Source organism: Scatophagus argus, chromosome 1 (assembly GCF_020382885.2).
Source record: "Scatophagus argus isolate fScaArg1 chromosome 1, fScaArg1.pri, whole genome shotgun sequence".
In the NCBI taxonomy this organism is placed as follows: domain Eukaryota; kingdom Metazoa; phylum Chordata; class Actinopteri; family Scatophagidae; genus Scatophagus; species Scatophagus argus.
In genome coordinates this window covers 19,237,792-19,260,552 of record NC_058493.1, presented here as the reverse complement: position 1 = coordinate 19,260,552, position 22,761 = coordinate 19,237,792, and the positions used below count along the sequence as shown (strand labels likewise).

The 22,761-nt window shown below is 41.0% G+C and overlaps 1 protein-coding gene across 3 annotated transcripts in view; it reads left to right on the top strand.

Annotated features, from left to right (window-relative positions):
- Positions 1–22,761, top strand: part of ankrd11 (ankyrin repeat domain 11) — a 91,784-nt gene that overhangs the window by 30,701 nt on the left and 38,322 nt on the right. The window lies entirely within an intron of this gene.

Here is a 22,761-nt window from a genome sequence, read left to right as displayed (position 1 = left end):
AACCTCCCTATAGGCCTTTGTTATGCACCTCTGAAACATTGAAAAGAGGAAAAATATTGTTCTGGATGTATCAGAAATGCTCTTTTAGCCTCTGGGTTTTGAATGGGATAATGTGTTCGACAGCTAAGTGTACAGTGATACTGAGATACTGTGTGAACAGTCTGGCCCTCGTTACCAGCCAAGGGGAGTTATCAAAATATAGTGCACACAATTTCACATCTTAGTTGAATGTTTAAGATTTGCAGATGAGTTGTTGGTCTCTTCACGTAGCTGTATATCCTGCGAAGATTATGTTAACAGATGCATTTTCCCTGGGGAATGTTTGTTTGCTTGAGTGTTCAGCAAGCCAAAGTGAAACATGCTTGTAGATAACAAGACGTTACAAGGATCATAACTTTCTTGTAAGACATTATTTCCGTGCATATAAGCATGTAGATTGAATTATTTTATAAATATAATGTTGTGATCCATTTCCTCACAGAATTGTCAAGAAGTATTGCTGAGGAGGAAATACTTTTCCTCTCTAGTATGCTAGCTCATATTACATTATGAATGTTGTGAAATGCTAAAGATATTCTCAGGTATAATATTAGCCAGAGCTTTTGCCCAAGGCAACTGTATCTCGAAGAAAGCCATCTGGAAATCCTTTCCCCTTTATATATTAAAATAAGCTTTGCAAAAATGCTGAAACCTGTCAGCATTGTGGTTTTGATATGTGCTGTCCAGTTGTGTGTATGTGTTTATGCTTTGTGTCAGGCTGCAGGCTGTGTAAAAGCTGGGCTAGGGCCAGGAGCCAGCCAGGAAGACAGATGAGGAAGCAGATGGATCTGTTTGGACTTAACCCTTCCCACGCCACTTCATCCTCCTGCCCTCCTCTGCCAACCTGCACGTCTCTCTGCAGAGTAGAAGGAAGGGAGCAGAGTGGGAGCGTGTGTGGTTTGGGGGAAGGGAGGTACACATAATGCTGCTAGTATCAAGCAGAGAAAGCAGGAAGAAAGACAGAAACCAGCGATAGATAGACTTTGCTTTTGTAGTCCTTTCCTACACACTGTGTATGCTGAACTGTGCTGACATACGGCTCCTGCCTCCACGCTGGAACTCCTGATCTGCTCTCTTCCTTTGCTGACTTCTTCAGCTCTTGTCCCCCAGTGGTGCAGTCTGTTGTCTGCTCTCTCGGCCAAGCCAGCACTTAGCTTGTTCGTCCCGGAAGTGTTTTGCCTTTACTGGCATTTAGAGTCACCACGCTCTATGAAGTCCACTGGCTGTCTGCTGACTGTTTAGCGATTGCACCTCCTGCTTTCCTCTTCTGACTCTGTTGTCTGAGGTTTCACCTGAAAACACACAATTGCTGTTGGAAAAAACCTTTTGCCTCAAACAGACTCCCACCACTATATATAGTATGCTTGTATGACTTGTATGACTAGGCTTGTTGACATTAGTGTGCCGTGGTACTGATGAGCTCAGAGGTGGTTTGACTGTGACCAAAATGCTCAGCCAGTTGCGTGGCCTGTCCAGTCACTCTACAAACATGCTCAATAGAAGGTTTGCAAGTGATGTTACCTCTTACAGAATTTGCCACAGTCACTCTGTGTTAGATAAATACAGTTGAAATGGTCAAATCTAGTGTCCATTGAATGCACTGCACAAACATAAAAAAACAAGTATTATTTGAAACTATCAGAATTTTATTGGTCTGGCAATCTTTTTTTAATGTAGGACTGTAAATTTTTGGTTGTTAAAATCCAATCTCTTTCAATATACTGTGTCGATGAAGCGCTGACTGTCTAGCTATCTTAGTGGATCATTGTCTAGCCTTACTTTTTGAAGATATTTGTATGTTTTCCTTTTCCTCAGTGGTTTGGATTTTTCATTCAGTGTTAAAGGCATCTGGAATCTGTATGACACATTTGAGAGTCATAGATTTGGTAGAGGAATGCAGCGTCCTGATTTAATTGCAAATCAATGGTTGCTGAGTAAAGTTTCTGGAAGACACCCTCCCTGCTCTCCCTGCTAACCAGCAGACTGTAAATGGAAAACCCCGAGGGAAGATCAATACCGGCTCTGCCTGTTGATGGAAGGGAAGCTCACTGTGTGAATGAGTATAGAGGAGATACACAGCATGTTTTGCAGAGCAGAGGTCTATGTATGATGTCCAAAAACCTACCGCCATCTTCTTTTTTTGTGTTCTGTGGTCTGTCTGTCTTTACGACTGCTAAACTATCTCTCGGATTTTTGAGGATTGAGTTGAGTCCTTGTTCTCTTTGTTACATATTGGATGCTTTCCTCCCCTTGTCTTTAAAAGAGATATCAGCGGTGGGGCACTAAAATTGGTTATATGAAAACAATAGCTTCAGTTCCCATTTCTATTTCTTCCTACCACCTCTCCATTACCACCATTACAGCCGATACCTACACACTCCACTCAGCCTCCCGTTTGCTGTCTACCAACAGAAGTGAGAGGTGAATGTGGCATGGGGGCAGGTGGTGGGACAGACATCTGTGACCCTCTCCAGCCCTCTGTGGGCTCCACTACCTCAGCCTTATTGTTCTCGGAGATTTAGATAACTATAACAGAAGGCGAGCTGGAGAGCCACAGTCAAGTCGAGAAAGGGGCAAAGGGGAGGAGCATTGAGGGGCAGCTTTTGTTTGGAAAGAAAAGAGTGTCAGGCCTGTACTACTTGTGTTTTATAGAGTAGTGTGTGGGGGATGGGGATACAGGGTTTTTGTCGAGATGAACTCTGATCTGGAAAACATTTTCAAGATTTTTGTAAATCAGCTAGTTCACCTCTAGTTGGCACTTGCTGTGATTTTCTGTGAACTTCAAGTGGTATCCAAGGAAGGACTGAGTTCTATGGTTCCTACATAGAGATCATCAGAGTTGTCTTCAGCTCATGCTTCCCATTTTGCGCCTTTTTCCTTTCAGGGCAGAGTTGGGCCTCTTTTATGACCTTTGGCCAAATTTAATGGCACTGCATTGAAACCCTCACAAGTCTCACGCCCTTTCCATTCTCTCACCTCGTTGGCCAGTTTCTTAGTCAAGCTTCTTTACTCAGTCAAATGGTGTCTTTTGAATAGTTTTGTACTCAAGCTGACAGTTTCTTTAAATTGCCTTTAAGCCTTAAGAAGTTTGTAAAGGGGCAAATTGTTCAAACTTGCCATTGCAGCAGGGTATGCAAACAAAAACTGTGTAACGTCTGAAATCATGAGATGATTTCCAATCACAATTGCTGTCATTCACATTGTTTTAAAAAAATATCCAGTCTCATGTCAAACAATAATGGGATGATGACAACACTGGTGTCCTCACATGGTCAGAGGCCAGTAGACAACCTTTCCATAGCCTTAGTATCAGGAATCAGCAGCTTGCGCGTGATGTAGTGTTGCAGGATTTTGAGATGAAGTTCACTTGTTTTCACTGCAGTGATGCCTGCTGGGCTCCCACAGCGTCTGTGTTGTACAGTACTTGTCAGCTCTGACATCAACTCTCCTGTTTGACTTGGCCTCAGAGAAAGCAGAAATGCAAAGATTGCATTTTTGAGAAGAAACCCTCTGCGCCTTTGGTTTATGTATCTGACTGATGTATGTTGATGTACCAGAAATTCTTGAGAATCATACTAATATGGTTCACAAACTTCACACATTTTATACCTGACATGCAGTTGGTGTCAATTATAGGTTTGTGCTTTTGCTTCCTATTTTATTGATTTCTGGGTATTATAGACCGGTATCAAAATGTCTTCCTAGCTACTGAGATATATTAGGAGAAAGACTACAAAAAAAGAAACACATACAACAGAAAAAGTGGATATATAATTACATATTGAATGTTTCTATAGGTTTGGCTTTAAGCCTTGCTGGAAAAAACGTGGATTATTTTGTTTAATGTTGTTGGCCAAATTTTCCCGGCGAGGTCTTCTTTTTCCAGGACCTCCCTTGCTTCATTATTCAACATTTGCTCCAGTTGTGGAGGGTTATATTTAGAAGTGTTGTTGGGGAAAACTAACACACAATGCAAACCAAATGAAGTCAGTGACATGTTCCTCTGTTTTGAATGTATTTCTTCTCAGAAAAAAGATTTTACACTATAAAGCAGGTTCATCCCATCCTTGTCAATTTTTCTTGTTGTATGTTTTCCATCTTTGCCTACTGAAATAGGATAACTTATTATCCCTACATTGAAGTGCCAGTGTTCATTCAGTTTCAGGGTTGTGTATGTCCACATGTTTTACTTGCCGTCATTGCTGGGGCAAGGTGCTATGCTGCCATTACATCATGGATGTAGAGTGATATCTCAAGTCAGTGTAGTTTATTTCTCTCAGCTTCTGAAACATCACAAAACACAAGAAAATGTATCCTGTAGCATGTACTCTGCTCAACACATGGCTAATGAAAATGATGTCTAAGAGGTGTTTCAGAATAAAACCACAGACAATATTTGTATTGAAGGAACATATCAGCTAGTGGCAACAGTTTGGTTCTCTCATTTGTTTTTAAAGTTTTTAGATGACAATTGAGTTCTGTGATCATGCCGGGCCTACAGGGACAGCCTTTGTTAGCAGATGAATTCATTGTTGCTATTTGGTTTCTTCAGTCATTACCGTGCTAATGCGGTTATTTTTGTTTAAATCTTTATTTTATTTTATTTTTTTTATGCTTCCAAACCTGACCTGAAAACATAAAGGTAGGTTAATGAGAACATCTGTATTGCATGACAGACCTGGTCAACATTCAAATGGAGAGATCACACATTACTGTTACACAGTGCCCCGCCTTGGCTGTAAAGATATTTGTCATCATTTTATACGAGCTTCACTTTCTCATCCACACCACAGTGGCATTTTGAAATCTGTCTGTTCTAGAGATTGTTTTGAAAAGCACAAGAATGGGTGTGAAAACATCGTCTTACTGCTGATGGAAGGCCTGAATATGGAGAAAAAGATGCCTTTTAAAATTGAGCAAGCTCAGTGTGGGCATAGCCTCAACTGAGTCCCGGATATCAACTCCTCAAACTATGATGTTCCATTAGATTGCATCAGCTGGTCTCGAGCTGCTCTTTTGCTTTTTGTATCTGTTTTTTTTTTTTTTTTTTAATTCCCTGTGCCTTTCGTTGTTAATAAAACGAAGAGTTTGATTTATAAATTATATTGAGCTGTATGAAGCTTTGATTTTATGTCCAAAAGAACATCCTCATTGTCACTGATAGCCCTAACTTGGACAGATGACAACTAAGTTTTAACATGTTTGTGGCTTTCCTACATTGTTTTACCCTCATAATAAAGATAGAAGATTTCTGTTAATATATTAGAATCAGTCCTGTTCAATAATTAACGGGTGAACAAATGTTTGAAAAAAAATCAAGTACTATGCATTTAAAGGAAATTTGTTAAATCCCATTCTCTCTGTCACAGATTGCTTTTTTTCATGGCCAGAAGGGAGAGTGACTCACTCCTATCCACCCTCACATACAGAGAGTGTGTGTGCTTGTGAGAAGCGAGTGGCTTGTTTGTGTGACAGTGATGTGTTGAGATAAGACATCAGAGGTGTGGTGACTGTCTATTTTCTGTCCTGCATCTTTATCTGCAGATCCTGAACACACCACGAAGCTTGAAACTCACCCATTGAGCATTTTAGATGGAATTGAAGCTGAACGTTTTGTCGGACAGCATTAACACCATTGTTATTGGATTAATAGAGCCAGCTCATCACAAACTGAGCTAGCATCCAACTTTTCAGTTTCATTCCGCAAGTCTGGCGCTTACTCCGTTAGGCCTGAAGATGGTTGCAAGACTCATATGCACAAGACTCAGTAATTGTGATTTTCAACTGCTTTAGTGTCCAAAGTCCAAATTTTACACTCGTACAACCTGCATTATTTTTCCTGCCATGTGCTCCGGATTATAATCAGTGCTGTGCTTTTTTACTAGCTTTAATGTTTTAAAATTGGATGGCAATCAGTTTTTGGTGGACAGTCCCTTGGAAACAACAACGCATTTGGTCTTTGCACGGAAATGAAGTACATTTTTATATGCACATAAAGCAGGGAAGTGAGATCCAGTCACAAGTGGTTGTTTGAGGTTCGTGTGGAATATTCTAGTGGCAGTTGTGAACTGACGTACTTATACCTGACCACTTGTGATCGGATCACCCAAGATGCATGTTAATGCCAGGTGTAAACAGGGCTAAGCTGTATGTGGCTGTTTGGCTGTCTAGACTAAACATTTCCCCACCAGTCCTGAGCTTCTGCTGTGTGCTTCAGCGCAATGAATTTATCACTGTTCAGACTTTTCCTAGGACAAAACAGTTAATTTCAAGATGTTTCTCTGGCTGTGGAAAATTTTGATTGACGTTTTCCACTGTTTCCTGTCAGCATTATTTTCTGAGTGATTCTATTTATGGGAAATATAATCAACAGATTATTATATAACAAAATAAAATCATCAATCAGAGTCACAGCTCTAGAATTGGTGTCTAATTGTGGTTAATTTCAGTCTACTGCTTATTAATTTAGGTCTGCCTAAATGTGGAAAGAAGTTTCACGCATAATTATGTATAATTTGTATGTGTTGTGAAATGCTTTATATTGAAATGTCAAAGGTAATTTTCTCTGCCCATCTCTGTCAAATATTGAAAGCAGAATTTAGTTTTTAAGCACTACATTTGGACCAGGTCCTTTTGATGGAAAATATTGTTTGACATTGACTCCTTCTGGCACGTTTTGCAGTTCATGAGCTTGTTTCAGCTGTCCCTCTTATATTGGTGTGATATAGAGCATAGACCCTGAATAAGCTGAAATAAATAAGAGGAAGTCTAATCTCTTCTCTGACTGTCTCCCTTGAGTATACTTTTTATTTGCTCAGAGTGGAATGTTAAATTTTGGCATGTTCAAGTAGTTGCCACCCTGCCTTCATGATTTAAAAGTGGCAAAGCTGCGAGCCAGTTTTTTAAATCTGGTATGCGTGTTTGTTTTTCCTCCCTCACAAAGAGGTCATTGAGTTCAGCCAAGGTGTAGGTATCAGACATTTACACCAACTCATTGTTTGTCTTTCAGAGCAGTTAAGCTCCAGTTTCATCATTTAGCTGCTTTTTTTTCCTGCAGAAATTTCGTTCGTGACCTTATGCTCAGTTCACCTGTGGCCCAGTTGGCCACAACTTTTCAGTGCTGTGTCTCACATGACCAACTGAGGTGAGCTGCAGAGAATTGAGGTTGTCACAGAGTCACCTGTCACAGAGGCCTGAGGTGGACAGAGAGGACAACACTATACCAGCAATGCTTTCGCTCTGTAAGCGTCTCCATCTATTTTTGTATCATGTATAACCCCCCTTACAGAGCCTGCAAGACTGAACAATGTATCAGGTTTTTCTTACTGTTTTGATTGCATTTCTGTAATTCACACCTAAGTGCCACAAAATCTGAGCAACTGAGATTTATAAAGCCAGAGCCTCCTACTCCGTCTGTTGTCATGTTTTGTTTGTGTCGTAATTATTTCCATTCTTGACTGGTTCAAACTCGTCTGCTCCAAAATGTGGTATAAATTTGGAAAGGGTTTGTTCGGATTTTAGATAGGAAGCCAGTTGTGCTTGTTAACACTCATTTACAGTTTTGTAAATAAAAAGGCAGAGATTGTTACTTAAACTTCAGGTCGAAATAATGAAAATATAGGTTTTAAAGGTTTGTTTAGGCATTAGGGATGGGTATTTTTGATAATTTTAAGAAGAAAACAAAAAAGTTAGTGACTGTAAACAAAAAGTTGCAAAATCTTTATATTTGTCTGTTCATGTCTGTTCATTCTGACCATTTAATCTCAGATCAGAGCATTCTGGACAGTACGTCACAAATTTTACTCAAAATATAACAAATAACATATGATGTATTATTATTATTCATAATACTGTCCAGCAGTATATAAGGATTATATAGTTTCAGCCTAGATTTTTCTTCCAGATTAGGAAAAGCAAAAATGCATCATAGACAAACATCTTAATCAGAAATGGAGTTGGTGAGATAAAATGCGATAATAGATGTAGCGATAATAAATTGAAAATTTATTTTCCTAATTCCTCCAGCACTGACATCAGAGACTTCAGAGCTTATCAGTACTAAGCTGTCTAATAATTTAGACCCAGGGCCTGTTTAGTTCCAGGTTTTCACACCCATGTAGTCGGTACAGTGCTACTCTGAAACGCAAAGTTGTCAGGACGTACTGGTCTTCACTGCAGTTCATCGCTATGTCTGGAAAATAAGTTTGTGTCTTTACTTTTGCCAATTTAAGACTAGGATTCTTTACCCTAATCTGTTGTCTCAAGTTGTTGTACCATTGTGCACTTTATCTGTTATGGGTGTTATGCATTTTTTGGATGCTTCTTCAAGCCTGATTATACATTGTTTTATATGCAGCATAACAACTTATTTAGCATTTATATAGAACAACATACACAATATATATTATTTTATTTTATATTTTATATTGAATAAATGTAGGACATTAAACAAAATGCAGATGAAAGATAGTCCCAATCAGGCATCAGCTATTTTCAGCAGGATATTTTCCCATTTCTGACACAGGCAGGATGTTAAAAGGCAAAACATCGCAGTGGACCACATCCTTGTTTCTGGGAAAAACAAGGTGGGTAGCAACCGCCTTGTATTCGGCCCACTTTTATAGTTCGATAAGGGGAGTGCGGTGGGTATGTGTGTGGATGAGGGAGCTGGGGGCGGCGTGTCCTAATGGAGTTGGATTCGTACGTGATCAGGACTGAGATGAAACAGATCTGCTCCTCACCTGTCCTGTAGAGAGGTGTAATAGACACGCAGACAGTCTCACACATACACACAATGCATCAAGGAGTCTGCCCTGAGTGCTGGTGGGATAATCTGATGAATCTCCCTAGCAGCATGTGTGCCCACCTGTTAGTACAAGTACAGCCCCTAGTTCCCAGTTCAATCACTACCACATTACTGGCGGGGGGGGGGGGGTGTTAGATAGGATGGGGTAGGTATAGGGATTATACGGATGTGTGTACATTGCTAATTAAACTTAAATCATTTGTAGATTTGAGGTGCTGTTCTCGAACATGAGGCATGCATATGTAGCTTTGGTCAGAAGCGCTCATGTCAGTGTCAGTGTTGAAGTATGTGTGGTTGAATTATGAATATGAAACTCCAGTGTTCCTACAACCCAAAACCTTATAGGGCTTTGCTACAGCACTGTCTAGTTAGACCAGCCAAACCTTTGAACTACTCCCCACTTACGTCTGCTACTACTTCACCAGCGACTGTTTTTACTCCAAAATAGAAATGTTCAAACACCAACAAGCAGGTCTTAGACTAGGTTTGTGTAAATGAAACATTGTAATAGCTGATAAGGATGACTTATCACTGTTGAGTGTGTAATATGATTCTGTTTAGGAGAAGTCTCTGCATGGGCTAGTTCTCACAACCCAGCTCAAGAAAGGACAAAATTGGGCATACAGTACATGATGTAATGTTAAAATATTTTTGCACAAGACCAACCAACACCAAGTCAATGCAGGATTATTGGCTGCTCTGTGTTGTCTGTGATGCTTCAATCTAAATTGTGAAAACTGAGTCAGAGACTTGCTAACACCAGCTTATGTAGCTTAGCAACTAGTCAGGCCAGGTGAGCAGAGTCAGCGGCTTGTCTCCAGGATCCTGCAGACAGAAACTACTGGAGACAAAGAAAACCTGTAGAAATAGGGTCTTGAAGTTTCACATTCCTGTCTGCTTCTCCAAAACATTGTAAACCCTTCTTTTCTGCATCACACATCAGGTCGTTTTCACACTGTTTCAGTATCCCTTCAGTTTTGCAAGAGGGGATGAGTATAGGAGTGGGCAGTGATGTGGATGACAAACAAAGGATTGGGTAGAAAAATTTAGAAGCGCTACTACTGAGTAAAATGGTGAATGGGGAAGAGCAAATGAGATGAAGCCGTATGTCCTTTTCTGTCTGTGTCTGGTTACTGAAACTGTTAGCCGAGTGTCTCTAGGCAGAAGTAACCAGCACACAGTCTCTGGTCTCCTGCACTTCCCCTCTACCGCTCAGTTGCGTTCACACTCTGCAGAAATGTGAGCCTGAATAAATTGTCACACGCTCACAGATTATCTTCCCAGGATGTTATTTTGTGCAGGGAGGATGTTTGAAATGCCAGTCACAGGCACACTGCACCCTCCCCCATCCTCTCTCCCACACACACACACACACACAGTCTTTTATAATGTACCGTTGAGCAGCAGTGGAGGAGTGCAGTGTAGTATTGCAGAGCTCTGCAGGGCTTATTTTTTGTGTTTTTTGAAGTGTGTGAGCATGCCGGCACACATTGTGACAGTGTGGCGTAACGAGGCAACACGTGAGCTGTTCTCACAAGGAGACTTTATGGAGAGGCTGATTTACAGCACAGGTATCGACATCATCCTGCTTGTTCCTCCCAACCCTCCCCTCTGTCTTTCTCATTGAGTATCTTCCTCTTTATCTCCTTTCAGTCCTCACCCAGCCCTTTCTCTCCAGTTTTGTCCCTTTCCCATCATTCCCTTTTTAAAAAGCAGCCAACCACCTCAACTATCGGGGAGAGATGAGCTATCTGAGGCAGGGAGGGAGGGAGATTGAGCTCGGCAGAGGCATTGACAGAGTAGTGAGACCCAGCAGGGGTGTGAGCAGCTAAATATAGAGCGCCTCTTTGGAGCAGTGATGATGTCACAGGCCAGAGGAGAGAGGAGAGGCAAACAGGGGAAAAAGAAGAGCTGCAAGGCTCAGAGGCAGCAGTCACACTTTTACAGGTCGATAGTTAGTCATGGACTGACTCTCTCACTCTTTAACCTAAAGCCATGAAGAGCTGTGGTGTGGATGTGACTGAAGCAGCTGAAATTGTAGCACAATACGTTTTGACAATATTATACAGTTATTGCGTTTTTATATATGTATATATATATATAACTTGTGTTTAGGCTTGCCCGATATGAGGAAAATTTGCTGTTTTTGATAACACTGTTCATTATTACAATGACTATATAACTTACGTTAAATAAGCAATGTTGAAATACCCAGATTAGCACTTTTCGCCATTGTGTTCTCACAGTCACTACCAAAATGACACCAATTAGTCTGCGGGTAGCTGATGGTTGGTTTTGCCTTTGTCTGTTTGGCCAAATCTTGTGAATCCATTGCCCCATTGGATAGTTGAGATGTTTACATGCTGAATGTGACTGCATGCTCTGTGTAAATGAAATTATTTTTCTTATTTATTGCATTTTCAGGCAGTCGTTTGTGATGTGTTTACGAACATGTCCATGTTGCAGTGATGATGAAAATGCACTTTAACAGTCAGCACAGCTTTATGACATGATGGGGGGAAAAAAACACCTTGCCATCTCACTCTCACTGTAGGCATCTTAAATGTAATTATATTTTATTGCTTATGTGCTGATATTCATTGCAGAATGATATAAAGTATTCACAGTCACACACACACCCAACCCTTCACATCAAGGAGGCTCCCTTTGTTGCAGGCCACTAATATGTAATTCTCTCAGGTCTCTAGCAAGAGATTACTGTTTACAAAAACATCTTTAAGGGTTTGCTATAAGAGGAAATGTGAAGGACAGCTTGGTGTGCTGCAGCAAGCTCTACATGCCTGCACACACATATGAGCCGCTACACTAACTTCGTACAGATGATGGCTACTACTGAAAAGTGCATAACAGTGAGTAGCATATGACTGACATTTGCAGTAAAGGTGTGTATTACAGTGGAGGGAGTAGAGGATAGGGTTTGCTGGTAATCCAACACAGCCTTTTTATCAGCATTAGCTTGTGCCGGGTCAGGCCCATCGAGGCTTTTATTGCAATGCGGCAGCTGCAGCACAAAGCCAGGGCCTATTCCTATTGATCGCTAAGCCTGATGGATTCTTAAGTACAGAAGGTTGGCTTGTCTGGTTGAAGCTGCCTTACATCATCTGCATTGACTCAACCTGTTCATGCTGATAAGCTGACTGCCTTTAGAGAATCCCCATAGTAAGTCTACCAGCAGCATGAGACCAAACAAAAAGTCCTGGCTACTAAAAGGTTAATTTTGAGAGTGGTATGTTTGATAGTGGTAGGTTGAAATGATCTCAAGGTAAATGGCATCTGGTGGAGGTGAGCAACACTGCGCTGGACTATGCACTGAACCTTTTGTGTTGGTAAACATAACAGCTGTAAAAGTGTAAAGCTGGCCCTGTTTATGACCTCTGTTCAAACTGAGGAGTGTCTGCCTCACATTGCTTTTTTTCCCCTGTTGTTCTCATCATCCATACATGTTGTTATTCCTGTTTTTCACTACATTTCTTCTTTCTCCTCACCTGGCAACATGCTTTAGGACAGTAATTGTCTAACCCTAAATAATGTTTACATTCTTTGGGCAGCTTGGCCTTGAAAACTTTTGTTGTCACCTCTATGGCAAGAATGCATTTTTGAGATAAAGAGTTATGACTTGTTCAGAATGAATATATTTGTGCCCTTGACCTAAGTATAATGGATTTATCATTTTTACACTGTAATGAAATAAAAGATACTACGCGGCATAAAGTGTTTCTGTTTTTCAGTCAATCTGGATTTGGCTTCGGGGAAGCATAAACCCTGTATTATTGTGTGTGTGTGGGTGTGCATGGGCATGCACATGTCCCTCATGTGATCTGATGTAGTGTGGCTTTCTTGTGTAGGTTGCTAGGCAACATGCTGTAGATTTCTCAGTCATAATCTTTGATTTTAGCTCTGAGAGAGACAGAGATGAGCAAGTGGAGGAGGAAGCAAAAATGAGCCAGTGTTTCAGAGTGTATGGTTAAGCCCACTGAAAAAAACACATTTAGTGCCTTAAGAAGCCGCAGTCCTTTTTTTGTGCAGTGAATTAGTGGTTGCTTATTTCTGTGTTTTGTAGCTTGTCATCTTCTTAACGCAGTGCTTTTGAGGTCAATTGTATTGACATACCTCTGTGTAATTGATTCATAAATTTAAGGAAGAATAAAACATATTCATACTGTACCTTACATTTATATTAAGTTGCATTTTTGGTATGTTTTTTCCTTTAGTTGGAAGGGACATAAAATAAACATAATATATTCTCAGATGAAGCAGAATTTTGGTTAGTAATTTTTTTTTATTATTTATTCTGATCCTTGTTAATAATAACTGCAGCACAGTAACAATCTCTTCCTCTATCACATATCAAGTTGGTCCCAGTCACGCATTGTAATTGGCAGAGAAATTCCATGTATTGTCTACTCTCTCCTAATCACTGTGCTATTATTCTGCCCTGTTTACACTGGGTTTAACTTGTAGCTTGACACTCCATATACTTAAAGTTTTATGGTCAGCCCAACGCTATTCACATCCACTTTCCCATGTTTTTGATATGTTATCTGTCATAGTTCCTGTGTTACTGCTTTTCTAACAGTATTGCAATCTCTAATGTCCACAGTTGAGTTGTATTTTCACAGGCTTATCAAAAATTAGCAGAAAAGAAACTGGAGAAGCGGAGAGAGGGGTGTGGAGAGCTTTTTTTGAAAAAGGCCGAAGAGAAAGAAGAGGGATAGAAGAGGTGGAAACAGGCTTATTGAAGAAACTGAATATTTCTGAGTAAAGAGCAAGTTGGTGAGCAATAGGATAGGCGAGCTGGAGAGAATAAGGATGGAAGAAAGCATTCGAGTGACGGCACAGAGGTAGTGTGTGTAGGCTGGTGAGCTAGCTAGCACCCTTGCTGTAATGAAAAGCCTTTGTGTGCTTAATAAGAGTGCTGGCAGCGGTCCAGAAGCTCTGGCTAGTGTAGGATTAGGCTTGGACAATCAGGACTGCAGGATCAAAACAAGGGGCAGGAACACCAGGGTCATTCTGCTTGCTAGGATACCATCTGCCCTGCTTGCCTGCCTGCCGCAGTCAGGGGGAGGGGAAAGCAAGAGCAGAGAGAGAGAGAGAGAGAAAGAGAGAGGAATGGGGGAAGGGCAGACCAAAGCTCTACAGGCAACAACAATGTTGAGGCAGAGCTAGGCAGCTCTGTATGCAGGTCAGCTTTGCTCTGCTCAGTTCAGCATGCGGTGCTCTGCTTGCATATGCTCATACGGAAACCCAAAATATATGCCTGTGCACCAATATCATCTGCAAATGTTTACAGATAGTAAAGACCATCTGTCTCTGCTGGACCCCCATGAAAAACAGATGTTTCAACCCTCATCAATTATCCTGATATTAAAGTACATCAGCTTACAAAATAATATTGATAATAAATTCCCCTTTACCTCAACAGTATTGTCAAGTTCAGATTAATTCATGGTTTAAGCTTTGCTTGTTTAGCTGTGATCCCTTGAAATACCAGTGACTTCTAATCACTGTGACTATTGCCATTATGAGTTTCTCATTTTCAGTTTTTTTTTTAAACTGTTTAGCTCCATGGGTTTGCATGTACTCACTAGGGATGTTGCGATACACCGATATTGATGTGAAAAAGTTTGAGAATGGTGGATAATCTCCCCTCCATCAGCCCCTCCCCTCTACTGTTAATCACACATGCTCTGCAGAGAAACACAGAGACATTCTCTGATCATTTTTCTAGTGTGAATCCGCTGATTATGATGTGATTTCCCCTGTTTAATGTAGGCCTACTTCTACTGTTGTTTGTGTTGTTGTAAAAGCTTGTAAGTGCACGTGCTTGCATTCAGATGTCATTCAGTACCGCATTCATTTCAATGATTCTGATAGGCTTCATCATTAACAATAAGCCTCCTATTGTGAAAACATAATCACAGGAGGAAACAATAATCCAGTACATGAGTTGTGTTTTTTGGGTGACATCCTGCTGATAAAGAAAGTCAGCAGAGCAGACGCAGGGAGTGAGAAACAGAAAGAGGCAGGACAGGGCACGCCGGTGTGTGTGTGTGTGTGTGTGTGTGTGTGTGTGTGTGTGTGTGTGTGTGTGTGTGCCCACTTCACTCTGGTTAGAGACTACAGGGGGAAAGAGAACTGAAGGGAAAAACAAGGTGAGCAGATTAAAGTAGTGAGTAAACACTGAAATAAAGAATTTAGGAGAATTAAAATGAAGAAATAAGAAATAACTTACCAGATATAGGTTACGTTGTTAAGACATTCAAATTTGAGAGAAGATTGCAGTTTAGATTGTGGATTGTGATTGCAGTTAATAATAGATTTTTGCCCATCACCACATAGCACTGACAATTTCAATAATTGTACACACAAAGCTTACAGGAGATATTACCACCACACACTTCTGTTTTTCTTTTCTACTTCCTCCCATAGTCCTGAGAGATGCTCAGAAAAGCTGTTCATTTGTATGGAAAGGTAGTATAACAGGAAATTGCATGCGTTAATATGGAAAAATGTGTTTTATTTTTCCTGGGTTTGAGATGGAGGATTCTCTTGGTAAGGCTCTTATGAGATATACATCAGGATTGCATCACCATCAGGCTATCGAAAAGAGCAAGCTGCTGCCTTCATTTTGTGATGAATATACACTAAAACAGAGCTGGCTAAACTAGAGCTGCCACGATTAGTCAATGAATTGATTAAACAATTGAGAAAAAAAAAATAGTTACAATCTATTTTGAAAATCGATTTATCATTTCAGTCGTCACTTTGGGCTCTGGGTTATTGTGATGAGAATTTTTTCACATTTCTTTCACACACTATGGACTAAGCGATTAATCGCAAAAATAATCGGTGAATTAATCAGTGGTGAAAATAATCGTTAATGACTACCTTTTTTTCCAGGCGTCAGCTTTGTGCTGTCCATTAAGCCAAAATTATACTTTAGACTTCTGTGACTGTGCAGGGTCCACCGGGTTCTGCATTTTGTCATGAGAGGCTGCATGCATAGACTCTGTGTGAACATGCATTTGAGACTTTATGTCCCCTGCACTACTATAAGCTGTGAAATTTGTACTACAAGTCCACTCCAGAAAGTAGTAAACAGAACTGCTATATAACTCTGTTGCCTGCAGGTGGGATTGGGAGTGTATTCAGTCCCTTACTCTCCAGCGTTAGACGGAACATTTCCCGCAGGCCCGATGAAACACACACACGTACTCCCTTTCTCGTTGTTCTAACACACACACAGAGCCCCAAGTAGGGGTGCAAGTGGTTTAGTCCGCCTTCCGTGTTTGTGTGCAATAGATGTGTCCACCGCCATGTGCCATGGTTGGCCTGTACACAGTGCTGCTAGAGCGTTGTTCATGTGGAGGCTCCCAAGCCTCCGTTCTTGTGGTTAGCATGCTCCAAATCGTGTACTGTAGCTCTAAACACAGGTGTAGTTTATTTCAGATCTTTTTAAACCATTTGCTTGGTGTGTGATTTGGAATTTCAGTGACAGAGCTGATCTAAGTTTCTTATTGACCAGCTGGATTCAAAAGCAGACCGTATATTGAGGAGGCTGGGGGGGGGGGGGGGAGTGGGAGGGTGAAAGATGTAATGGGTATAGCGTGACAGAGGACAGGGACAGGAGACAGTTTGAGCTAAAGAGAAGACAGACAGGCTAAATGGAGGCTGAGGTTGTGGGTGGTGGCTGAGAAAGAAGAAGAGAGGGGAGGAGGTGATGTAATGTGTAACAATATCCATGCTGTGTGTAAATGTCTGTGTGCACCTTTAGTGTGTAAGTGTGTCCATGCATTAGTACTGAGGGCCAGCCTGCTGGCTCTCATCAATAATTCACCAGTCCTTTTAGTGCGTCTCCCCTACTTACGTCCCCTTCCCCCAGCTGCCTCCTCTGTCTTCCCTCTTTCTCCTAACCTCTTCTCTCCCCTTTGCCCATTTCCTAAACACACCCGAAAACACCCACACCCAGCCTACAGTTGTCACCATACTGTCCTGTTCTCCACCCTTGTACTACAAAGTCTCCAGCTAGTACAGGCCACCTCCGTGCCGCTCCTCCTACACTTGCAGACAGTTGATGGCAAAGAGCATGTACCTCGCAGCACAGACAATCAGTTAATAATTTCTGTAGTTTATATTATCAGGTTTATGGTCTTGGAGTCATAATAGGGACATATCCCTAGATAATCCCTGTTTGTGTATGAGTGTGTGTGCGTGAGCGAGAGAGAAAGAGAAAGAGCTGGTGGACAGAAATGTATTCACAGAGGTGACGTAGTTGGTTGTTTTGGTTGCAGCCATCCTCTAGTGGATGGCAGTTTACAGCTCTTTGGCAGTGCTCCCATGGCCGCATTTACTGGTGATGCAGCACAAAACAGAAAGAAAGGAAGACAGTGTTGGGGAGAGGGGTTTTGTCTCTCACTTTGTAACAGAATTGTGTTTTCTGGTAATGTTGTTCTTGTTATTTTGTCTTTTGCATTCATTCTTATGAATCGATTTGAATGTGATTTATTTAAAGTTAAGTACTGTACTGGCCCAAACAATGCACTCTAACACTTTTTACAACTGTATTATAAAATATTTCACTGATTACAGTAGCCGGCTGTCTCCACTTTGGAATTGAATATTTGTAGACATATAGAGTAATACTTTTAGGCAAAATTATTCCATAAAATTTTTACAGCTTCATATTCCAAGTATTCTGGTGTTTGTTGTTAGTGTTAGCCAGTGAGCACTGTAACAGTGAAGATCTTTTTGAAAAGATCATTTCTCTTCACATGGCACTACTTTAGTTCAAAAGCAAAGTCTTAAGTAAAGGCCCTCAACCCAGAAAACTGTTAATACCCCATACACTCTGATCTGAAAACTGTTTCGGCTGCAAATGATGTGGCACGATGTTTGAATGCTAGGCTTTTATTGCGTTGTCTCGTTACCAGAATGATAGCTTTCCTCTGTCTGTTACCGCTTTTCCTTGTTCTCCTTTTCTTTCCTTTCGTGCCTCTCACTGAAGCTACTAGTGCCCCCCCCCTTTCTCCCAAACAGGCCAACCCAGCTCAGGCCCACATGTAGTGTGAAAACTGCTCCATTGTATTGGAAAATCTGTGGGAGGGACAAAAGAGGAGGAGGAACAGGGTGCAGTGGTGGAGGTGATTAGGAAACCAGATCCACGGCTCGGCTTCAAAGGGAACTGGATCTCTCTGCAGTGCTTATTGATCAGCTAGGAATATCGCTTGGTCTTGTTGGTATTGGAGTGAATTCTAGCGGATAAATCATGGAGACACTGCACTGCCTCCGCATATATATAAATCACAGTACTTATTATTTTCTTGTAAGACAATGCCTGCGTCATGCTGGCTGAAAATTGACATTTTGCTGTATGCCTAAAAATTCTGGACTGTCTTGGTGTCAGCTTTGTGTTCATTTTGTGTTACGATTTTGTGAAATTTGTTGGCTGAGCTTTCTGTGTGTTGTGCAGTGCATATATCAAGGGAGGCAACAATAGTGACAGCCATTGTATTATTTGACTCCATCTCTCCTGTCCTCTCGTTTTTTTTCTTCCATCCTAATGTTATCTACCCCCCTCTTGTTTTCCTTTTTTTCCCTTCACTCCCTCCCAGAGAGAAGGCACATGCAGAGCCAAGTAAACACTTTGATATGCGGAAGGAATCTCTCCCACCCCCCTACCGGCTTCTTTCTCTCTCACTCTCTCCCCACAGCCTATGTAGGTCATCATGACTCACTCCTTTATGCTTCAAAAGCCGGATCCCTGCTCAGTTGCTCTATCTTGAGCCCTCTCACGTTCAGCGTTGTGTAAGAGAAGTGTGTTTGACTGTTAAAGTGTGCAGGCAAGAGAGCTACAGACCCACCATTTTATGTTTGAAATGGGTTTTCAGCTTAATTTGAACTCCAGAATGTCATGAGTGTTAATGCTTGTGTTTTGTTTGTTTCTCTGGTAGCATTACTGATTTTAGCGGGGGAAACTATACAGCTATCTATCCTGCCTGCCTCTCTTCTTCTCTGTACACTGCATTCACTCTGACCTAGATGCTGAATCCATCAGCTGCAGCAAGCAGATTTACTATTGCACCAGAAATAAAATGCTTAGGCCTATTTTCAGATTTTGGCTAAGATTTAACTTTGCCAACAGAGGCAGTTTAACATTGTCTTGTCTCAACTTTGTTTTTCTTTTATATGCAGAATTTCACCTTTTTAAAAGAAATTTATTTGGATTCTTATTTCATCTGTAGACCTTCAAGGCGTACCATTGTAGATTAATAACACACGTTCCCTGCTTTTAAGCCAAGACCCATTGCGTGACCAAGTTAACAATCCAATAGGGTCAAATCCAGGCCAGTGCACACTGAACATCTGTTGGTAGTGCTTGCTTTTATCAGTTCTCCACGCTGCTACCTGTTGACTGGTTAGTAGGCCTGAATGAAAAAAGTTATGCAGTGATAATTTTGACATTGTGATCAGTAACAATTTTAGTGGAAATGGTCACTTTAGCATTTCAATTTCACTGAAAAAAAGAAATGATAGTGTTTTGATAGTGATATTTTTTTTTATTATTATTTGCTTAAGTGTACCAAGCAAGCATGCGCTCTTTCATCTGGAGAAGATGATTTTCATAATGGTATGTTTGGACGCATTTTACCTTCATGAAAAAATGGCAGCTCCTATGATTCTGATTTTGCACTTTGCAATGTCAGTGATATGTAGAATAACTGTACAGCCCTACTGGTTATCTCACTGTTTGTGAGGGATTGTTTAGCCATGTTCTAATGGAGAGGGGGGCCCTTTCTTCTGTGCTCTTATGAGTATCTGCATATGAATGCTGCCTTCTGCTACTCAGCTCTGATACTGATGCCTCCTGAAGCAAATTCAGAACATTTAAAGTTTGTAGATAAGATGAAACTGAGTTACCTTTATGAACATCCCGTTTATGTGTTTGTGTGTGTGCACATGTTTGAGTTTAAACGGTTTTGTGAGCTGACAGGGGTCGAGCTCTGTTGGAGGCGTCTACTAATGAAAGCTAGACTTTGAGGATCAGTTCACTATCCTGACCCAGATCCCAAATGGCCTTAGCGTGTCACATGTGTGTCCCTTTGTCCTCTTCTCTCCAGGGCTGCTTTTATATTGGCAAGACCTTGGATGGGGAGAAAAGACTTCACTGGGGCTTCTTTTTTGTTTTTGATGAGTCACTCAACCGAACATGAACAGAAGCGAGCGGTGAAGGAAAAAAATACAATGGCCTGCAACTCTGTCCCCCCTTAAGTGTTTCCTGAAAACACTCAGATATTACATCACCTACACAGAGGGCTGACGGTTAAGATTGTATCTAGTATTTGTTATCTTGGTCAACCGTTATGAGTAACATTATGCCTAAACATAAAAGAACATGCTGAGAGCACATTTAAATTGCCAGGCAAGTATAATAGGGGGAGGAGCTGGGGAGGGATGTGCATCTGTGTGCAAGATGAGGAGGGGGGTTGGGTGTGACATAGTAAAATGGAAGCTTTGTGGAGGAAACCCGAGTAGGCTGGGTTTTTGGGGCTGTACATTCACACGCCTGTATCATCTATCGCTTTTCCCTAACCTCAATGCACCCCTTGTCCTCTGAAATGCCTCACCACATTGGACCCCCTTACAGCCACTCTTCTACTAGTAAGACCAGAGAGACTGCACCTTGACAAGTGAGCCCTCTTCAACAATCTCTGACCGTGAAACAGTCCAGGAAAAGACTGAGTCACTTTGTATATTTTGAGTTCTGTGTAGTCCTGTTCAGGGCAGTGAAGTGCAGCCAAACTTTGTCTTCCTGTCTCATATTCTGTCTTTATTATCAAACTCTTTTTATAGCCCAGTCAACAACTTCTGTTCCCTGTAGATATATTTTTGTATTTTCCACTGCTGTTTATATGTAATTTTAGTAGTAGTCTGTCTCTCTGGCATGGATAAATAGAAAGTGTGTCAGTGGTGTAAACTTTCCAGATTTTGCCAGAAGGCATCATCATGACATGTTCTGTAGTTTTCTCCTTCTTCTGTCTCTTGTGCTCATCTTCAAAGTAACTTTTCCTTAGCAGAGTGGGCGTTTGCACTGGGCCATCAACAGGAAATTCCAGCCCTGGAGTGTGGGGGTAGTGGATGGCTGAGAGACAAGTGAGGAAGATCAGGAGATTGTTTGGCAGCTTTTCTGGAGCACCCAGAGGTCTCTGACTGGTTTGGTCTGCTTCACGTGAAAGCCTCCTCTGGACAGTTGAATGGGAAACAAATACAATGTTTTCAGTTCTATTTATGCATCTGGTTTGCATGTTGTTGTTGTTTTTTTTTTTGCTTACTTCTCCATCATACTGACTGCATTTGTCTCCCTTCATTTTCCACAGAACATGCTTGTGTTGTTTGTTTGCTCAGCATCATCATTGTTGCTAAGCTGCTTCACCAACCACTGCTATTTGGTTTCTAAACTCTAGATGTTATGTTCACAGACATTCTCATTAATCAGGATTTTTCTTAATTTGGGAGGCAGATTTTTAACCAGTTTACTAAATCTATAGGTGTATGTATGTATATCATTAAAATATATTTGTTTTCAAAGCTGGAATGTCATACACTATGTGTTGAATTTGGATACAACAGAGATTGCCATGAAACAAAGAGCTGACCGTGTCTGACATCATTGGTTCCTAAATTCATATCAAAGGTTTGCATCAGGAAATGGGGAATTGAAAACGGAAATGGCCCAAGTAGTGAAAAGCACTGCTTGTTTTCTATTAATATGTGATTCACCCTTGTTCTACTTTGTAATATGTATGTCCTTTTTAAGTCATGTCTACTCTCACGTGAAAACAGTTTGTGTTATCTCTGCAGTAGGGCTGCACTAGGCTGTGGGTTAAAGCTCTAATTGAGTAAATTGCATACATATGTTGATAGCTGAAGTCTGAAAGTGTGTGTGCACATCTGTATGCCCGAATGCACACTGTGCTCAGATGCTAAGAAGTGATACCTTGTGAACACCGGAAGAACAATTCCCTCAGGGTTGTGCCTCCGTCAATTATTGCAGTTTCCATTTCAGACGAAAATGGAGAGCCAGTACACACAAAAACACATACACACTAAGACACACACTTGCACTAAAAGATAAACAGATGCCAATTCAAAACTGAATGTGTGGTTGTGCTGTGCTGCTTGGCTTAAGCATTATGTTGACTTGCCTAGTAATAATCTCTTGATCGAATTGCTGATTTGTGGTCAGAAGAATTTGCCCACTTGATTTCTCGTAGTCCAGGTCAAGGGAGTTTATTTTTGTACCTCACTGCCACAGCTCTGTAGCTGGTCTGGTACAGCTCTTTATTTGGACAGACTTAAAGCTAAGTGTGCAGGGGGTCATAGAATTGAGCTTTTATCTCCATTTGACTGGAGGACATGTGATGTGTGGCCACAGCAAGCACGTGTTCCTCCAAGCTATGGTGCTCTTTTGCAGAGTGTATTTTGGGATGATGCCATGGATGCTCCAGACCAACAGTGTCTTAACTTCAGTTACGACACAAACAACTTTGGATTAAATGGAGCCACAATTTTCTAGCCCAGAATGAAGACCATACATGCAGAATGCAGTTTTAGTATTGTTAACTTTTAGTTATCAAAGAATTATCTCTATTGATATGTTATATCTATGATAGTATGTAGCTGTTTAATAAATTAAAAATAAAATAACTTTTTTGCTAATCAACTAATTGCTTCAGTCACTTTACAGGAAATGCAGAAAATGCTAGATTTTTTTTGCTTCTCTTTGACATTTTTAACAGTAGCAGGGCTCTGTGAACTTGTGATTGGCACTTTTTCACAGTTTCATAGACCAAATGAATAATGACATAATCTGAAAATTAATGGTAAATTAAATGAGA